Source organism: Papaver somniferum, chromosome 1 (assembly GCF_003573695.1).
Source record: "Papaver somniferum cultivar HN1 chromosome 1, ASM357369v1, whole genome shotgun sequence".
In the NCBI taxonomy this organism is placed as follows: domain Eukaryota; kingdom Viridiplantae; phylum Streptophyta; class Magnoliopsida; order Ranunculales; family Papaveraceae; genus Papaver; species Papaver somniferum.
Window position 1 is genome coordinate 32,143,556 of NC_039358.1, and position 6,118 is coordinate 32,149,673.

Consider the following 6,118-nt stretch of genomic DNA (forward strand, 5'->3'; position numbering starts at 1 on the left):
CACAAAATAGAGGGAAAAAAGAGGAGAGTCATTCATCTGGACGACTAGTATTAATCAGTTTTTTGGGTCGGTACCTTCTGGAAATCCCTTGGAACGAGACCGGTTCTGTATTGCAATACAGTTTCTTGTACCCCAGTCCGGTTCCGGTCCAAATTTCCCGGTTCCAAGCCGATTCTTTGGTACAGGCAGGTATTTGTGCATCCCTAGCGAAGAACGTAAATTTACCTTGATTTATATGATTCTAGATTCTAGGCTATGTTTAATCTCCCTCGTTGTCATTGGTTTTATCAACCTCATTCAGTTTCACCTGTTATCCATCAAGTGTAATAGCCATGTACTTATTTTGACGGTTGGTAAAGCTGTCCATGGACAGATAGTTTTGATGGCTAACTGCACTTACTATAAATATATTTCTTCGATTATACTTATTAGTTGGCAGATAATAGTTGTTGAAATATACTAACAACGCCAGCAATCTGATGGTTGGATTAAATGTCTACCGACAGGGTTTTTCGGTGGGTAAGACGAGTGATAAAACATATATACCCTCTATGGTACATTTTGGTTACTCCACCATGTTGTCTAGAAGATAATAACAACAAATATGATATTTCGGTTGTTAAGTTATTGTTGCTAAAGAGTTCAACCAACTATAGTGGCTAGAAAACTGGTTGTTAAAGATATCCGCTAGCCAGAGATGTTTTCGGTTACCAAAAGTTGTCGTTGAAGAGTTCCACTAACTGCTGTTGGTAAGAAAGTAGTTGCTAATGCCAAGTTTTCTTGTAGTGGTGTATTCTTTTAGTGTCCCTAATATCATATATTCATTCAAATATATAGTGAGTGTGATTTTTCACTTGCAATATATTTTTAATAGGTATGAGGAAGAAAGATAAATCGTTACATTTCCTTGGTTACATCTTCCTTAACGGGAAGCACTTAATTTGTTTTGCACTATTTGAAGTTGGCAACCTATTTAAAGTAATATCGTGTAATCTTTTAGTATTTCTAATATCATATATTCATTCAAATATATAGTGAGTGTGATTTTTCACTTGCAATATATTTTTAATAGAAACATCATTGCATTTCCTTGGTTACATCTTCCTTAATGGGAAGCAATTAATTTATTTTGCACTATTTGGAGTTGGAAATTTATTTTATAGAATATCGTTTATTATTTTAGTGTCTCTAATATCATATATTCATTCAAATATATAGTGAGTGTGATTTTTTACTTAACTACAGGGAATTGCATCCAGGCGGAACAATTGAATTGGCAGCTTGATTCTTAACTCAAGTATATGATTTCTGAAGAAAGATATATGTCGGTGCATTTCTTTGATACATCTTCTTCGACGAGAAGCACTTCTTATACTTTGAAAAATTTAAAGTTTACAATCTATTTAATATTAATATCATGTTATTTTAGTGTCTCTAATATTAAATATTTGGACAACCATATAGTAGGTGTGATTTTTCATTTAACTACAGGATATTGGAGCCAAGCGGAGCAATTAAGTTGGCCGCTTGATTCTTAACGTAAATATATGATTCCTGAAAAAATCTGTACCGGTGCATTTCGTTGATTACATCAACTTCGACGGGAAATGCTTCATATGCTTTACACTATTTGGAGTTGACAATCTATTTTATATTAATGACATTTTTCTCTTCGTGTTTTTTTAATAACAGATATTGATACAACTATGTATTGAGTGTGATTTTTCATTCAACTATAAGGAGCTGGAGCTTAGAGGAGAAGTTGAGTTGGACGCTAAATTATTAACACAAGTGTATCATATGGCACATGAGGCATGTGAAGATTGTATAAAGGGTAAATTACAAATAAGATTTTACCGAATGCGAAGCCATAAGGGTTTTGAGGTAGACAATTATTATGACTTTGTTTCTTTACCTTTAGTTTGAAAAAATTGATTAACCAAGAGATGTTGTATAGGTATTCTAAAATATATCAAGACTAAGGGTAGTTGTGATGCTACTTTAAGTAACAGACTTCAAATATAGCCCTATCAATTATCGTTAGAGTACTAATTTATGCAATATTATGAACAACTTATTAATTTCAAATGTTGGTATAATTTTCCAAAACTATTTTCCTTAGGAAGATTTCTTAATCCAAAATTTTAAGAAGTACATAATTGACGTTTGTTTAATCGTTCAAACCATTTTCCTTTTTACCAAAAAACTATGCCATTAAACATATTTTAAAAGTTTCTCAGTTTATATAATACATAATTGTTGAATCTGGTTCTAATTATCAATCGTGAATCAGGTTCTAATTGTCAATCTACTAAATGATAATTGTTGTTTTTAATATATATTGCAGATGCTAATTACGACTCATTCTGGGACGGATGCGGGGCGAAGCCCCGCCTCTCCAAAAACGAGCAACTCCCATTGTACCCCGTGCATAGCATGGGTTAGTTTATGTCTAATGAGAGCACTGCATTTCAGGTCCGCTATTCATTAATTAGAATACAATCCAAATCATGTATTACTGCCGCATGCTTCAACCAAGCAATGCCGTAGTAAAGATACCCAAAAGAGCTGAAGGCTCAAGCTCCAAACCAAGGTTTTTAAATTGTGAATCATTTTTTGAAATTTGCAAATAGAGGATTCATGGTTGATATTTTGAATCGTAATTGTGTAATTGTGTATCTATAAATATTTTTGAACCATACAAAATGAATCCTAAGGTTGATTTTTGATGTTTAATTCGTATAAATATAAAATATACCAAGTCTTGGCAGCTTTAATCAAGCTGGAAAATGAGAGTTCAAAGCTGCAACCACTCTCATTTTTGAAAAAAAAAAACATTTTACACGCTCGGATTAAGTCAAGAATCAACATTTTGCAACGCTCGAATTAAGTCAAGAATCGTAGTCAAAAAAAGTTGACTAACAATTCTCAAGAAATTGGAGCGACGATTCGAATCGTGAATAGTACGGTTTTAAAAACCATGCTAACAAGACATCATTAAAAAAACTCATCAAGTTGGTGAAAACACTTTAAACTTTCTGAATTACCCCACACCTCACTTACAAAATTCTAAATTTCTAACTAATACATACAACTCAGAAATCTTACTGCACCTAATGAAGCTTGTAGAGAATCAAATAAAACCGTGGATGATACTCTGCTGGAGCACCACCCTTATCTTCTCCAGACTGTCCTGGTGCTCCACCTCTTGAGCCATCAAATGTTGCTGATCCGTCACCATCTTCATAATTACACCTGATTGAGGAGATTCCTCATGCAAATGCACACCATTACAGAGACAAATAGATGGATCTCGGTCTCCATGGCACCCTACAAACCAATCGAGCCAAAATTTAAGTTAGTGACGAACAGATATCAAGTAAATCTCGAACGTTAAATACCGAAACCGTAGAAGAATATGTACAATTCAAAACTACTTTAAGGCACAATAATTTCATGCTTTAAAGCACCGAAACCATAGCTAGATTATTTTTTTCATTTTTTGAGACGTTGTCGTGGAATGAGACAAACATCATGACAGAAACACACTAAGCTCAACATAGTGTTTGTGCATTAATACTACCAAACGCAACACGGACAATCTTGGCAAAATACAAACTGTGAAACATGTACAAACTCTTAACACATACCTCACTCATATCAGGCATTACATATCTTGGACAAATAAGACAATATGCATGAAAATTTCATCTTGAATTTAGAGAAAATAAAGCCTAATTGTTCATTGGTGACCAAGGGACTAGGTTTAAACCTTAAATTGTGGATGATACTCTGCTGGAGCACCACCCTTATCTTCTTCAGACAGTCCTGGTGCTCCACCTCTTGGGCCATCAATTGTTTCTGATCCGTCACCACCTTCATAATTACGCCCAAGTACACAACAACAAAATCGACATCATACTCCAAAAACATATAACAACATCAGAAATCAAATTTCTATAAAAACAAGATTATTTTGCTACCTAGGGCAATCACCCTATGGTGCTCTACCAGTTTGATCGATCCTCTTTGTTCAAACTTACAAAATATCAGACACAATCTAAGATTATAGATTCAAATAAGTTCACAAGAACTGAATACCGTATTTTCTCTGTTTTTTTTCGCTGAAGCCGCCTCACAAACCAGAGACCGACATGTTCGTCTCTCTACTTGCCTCAAATATAATCTACCGGAAAAGAAACAACAACGAAAATGAGTCCCTCTATTTTTACATCTCATAAACACACACACAATCAACACCAACAAAACAGAGGAAAAAACACGATAAAATAATCATACCTTGAAAAAATGCATCACTCCGTGGTTACTTGGATCTAATACCACAACCAGACATTTTAGATAATGTCAAATGAAACCATAACAATCATACATTTAGACCATCTATGCAACTGCAAGAAAAATCAAAAGAGATATTAATTTCAACCAAATAACAAAAGAAAAAAAATAGGAAAATTGTATCTTAACCCAAACTTTACCTAGTGATTTTCAAGAAAACAAAAGAATAAGACCACTAATAGAAAATCAAAATCAACACCTACAGTCAAATCTCACCTAATACTGCTCAACATATGCAATTTCTCAACCAGCTTCGTGCACCTTCTCTCCGCAGCCACATCCGACATATCATTACCGATATGCTTGACTGCAAAACTAACAAAATGAAATAGATTGATAAAGTATAAATAGGATTTACAAGAAAACTGAAACTAAGAAAGTTAGAGATTTCACTTCATGTTTCGTACCACAGAAAAATCCACCGATAATGATGAAACAAAAGGGGATTCAAAACGTCTTCACGGTTGATTTCTGTTTTACTCTTCTTTGCTGATGATGAAAGAAAACGGGTTTCCATCTTTTTTCTACCGTTACAAGGCGAAATATAAAAAGGTACAGTTTAAAATTCAAGGAAAAAATGGCTCACAGTTGAGATTAAAGAAAGAAAATACTTATAGATCGAAAAAAGTGGTTACAGATCGAAGTAAATGATGCAAAGATTGACATCGAATCATGGTGGGGGGGAAATTTTTTGCGAGAGAAGACGCTAGGTTTTGGTTTGTTCTCTGAAAAGGGAATAATGAGAAATGAAAAATGACGAGGATATAGCTGATAAGAACGAGGTGGGATATGTCATCTCCAGCCTTCCATATAGAAGACTAAATCTTAACTCCATCCGTCGGTGGAGAAGACTAAATCTTATCTCTGAAAAAAAAAAAAAAAGTTAAAATCTGGCAGTTGGTTTTATAAATCCAAAACTTATATAAATCAGGATATATTTTGATATATAAATTCCGGTATATATATAAAAATTAGTGAATTATAAAATGATACATGGATCTGATAATTGTCATTTACTTTGGACTAGATGAAGTTTTGAAGTCGAATGATGGTAGATTTAGAGTTCCCGTAGAGATTCCGACTTCGGTTAAAAAGTCATTAAGGATAATACGGTGAAGGTTCATAACTTCTATCGGGAAAAGTGGTATTTGCAAAGTTTCGTTGAAGATTCTGACTAATTTTGAAGCAGAATACGACAAGAAGGTGTTGACGGTGATTTTTAGTTTAGGGTTAAAATCGTAAAATTTTAATCTGACGTGACGTCACTATGTAAGGAAATGGATCTATAAACACCAATATCTCCACTAGCACATCTATTGATCAGTTCAATATGTCTATGTGAAATTTACCCTGACTTGCGGATGCGGCACCCGTCCTGAGTACACTATAAATTTCGGCACCTTGCTAATATCCATTGGATACCTTTTTTTTTTATATATACTACGTTCCACGAAAAAATTCTTAGTATTGGCTGGCATCATCTTCGCTCATGCCAACCACACCACCGTGCCAATGGCATGCCAATCATGCCATCCACGCCACTCTGCCAATGGCATGCCAACCATGCCAGCCACACCACTGTGCCAATGACATGCCAACCATGCAAGCCACACCACTGTGCCAAAGGCATGCCAACCATAACAGCCACGCCACTGTGCCAACGGCATGCCAGCCACACCGCTGTGCCAACGGCATGCCAACCATGCCAGCCACACCACCATGCCAACGACATGCGGACCACGCCACCGTGCCAACGGCATGC

The 6,118-nt window shown here is 35.2% G+C and overlaps 1 long non-coding RNA gene across 1 annotated transcript; it reads right to left on the bottom strand.

Annotated features, from left to right (window-relative positions):
* Nucleotides 1-2,961: 2,961 nt before the first annotated feature.
* LOC113282536 lies at nucleotides 2,962-5,217 on the bottom strand. The gene is made up of 6 exons (XR_003327004.1): nucleotides 4,764-5,217; nucleotides 4,573-4,671; nucleotides 4,300-4,409; nucleotides 4,102-4,186; nucleotides 3,773-3,876; nucleotides 2,962-3,330 (listed from the first exon to the last, which is right to left on the bottom strand). It is a non-coding gene; the product is annotated as an uncharacterized LOC113282536 (long non-coding RNA).
* Between the last annotated feature and the right edge of the window lie 901 nt (nucleotides 5,218-6,118).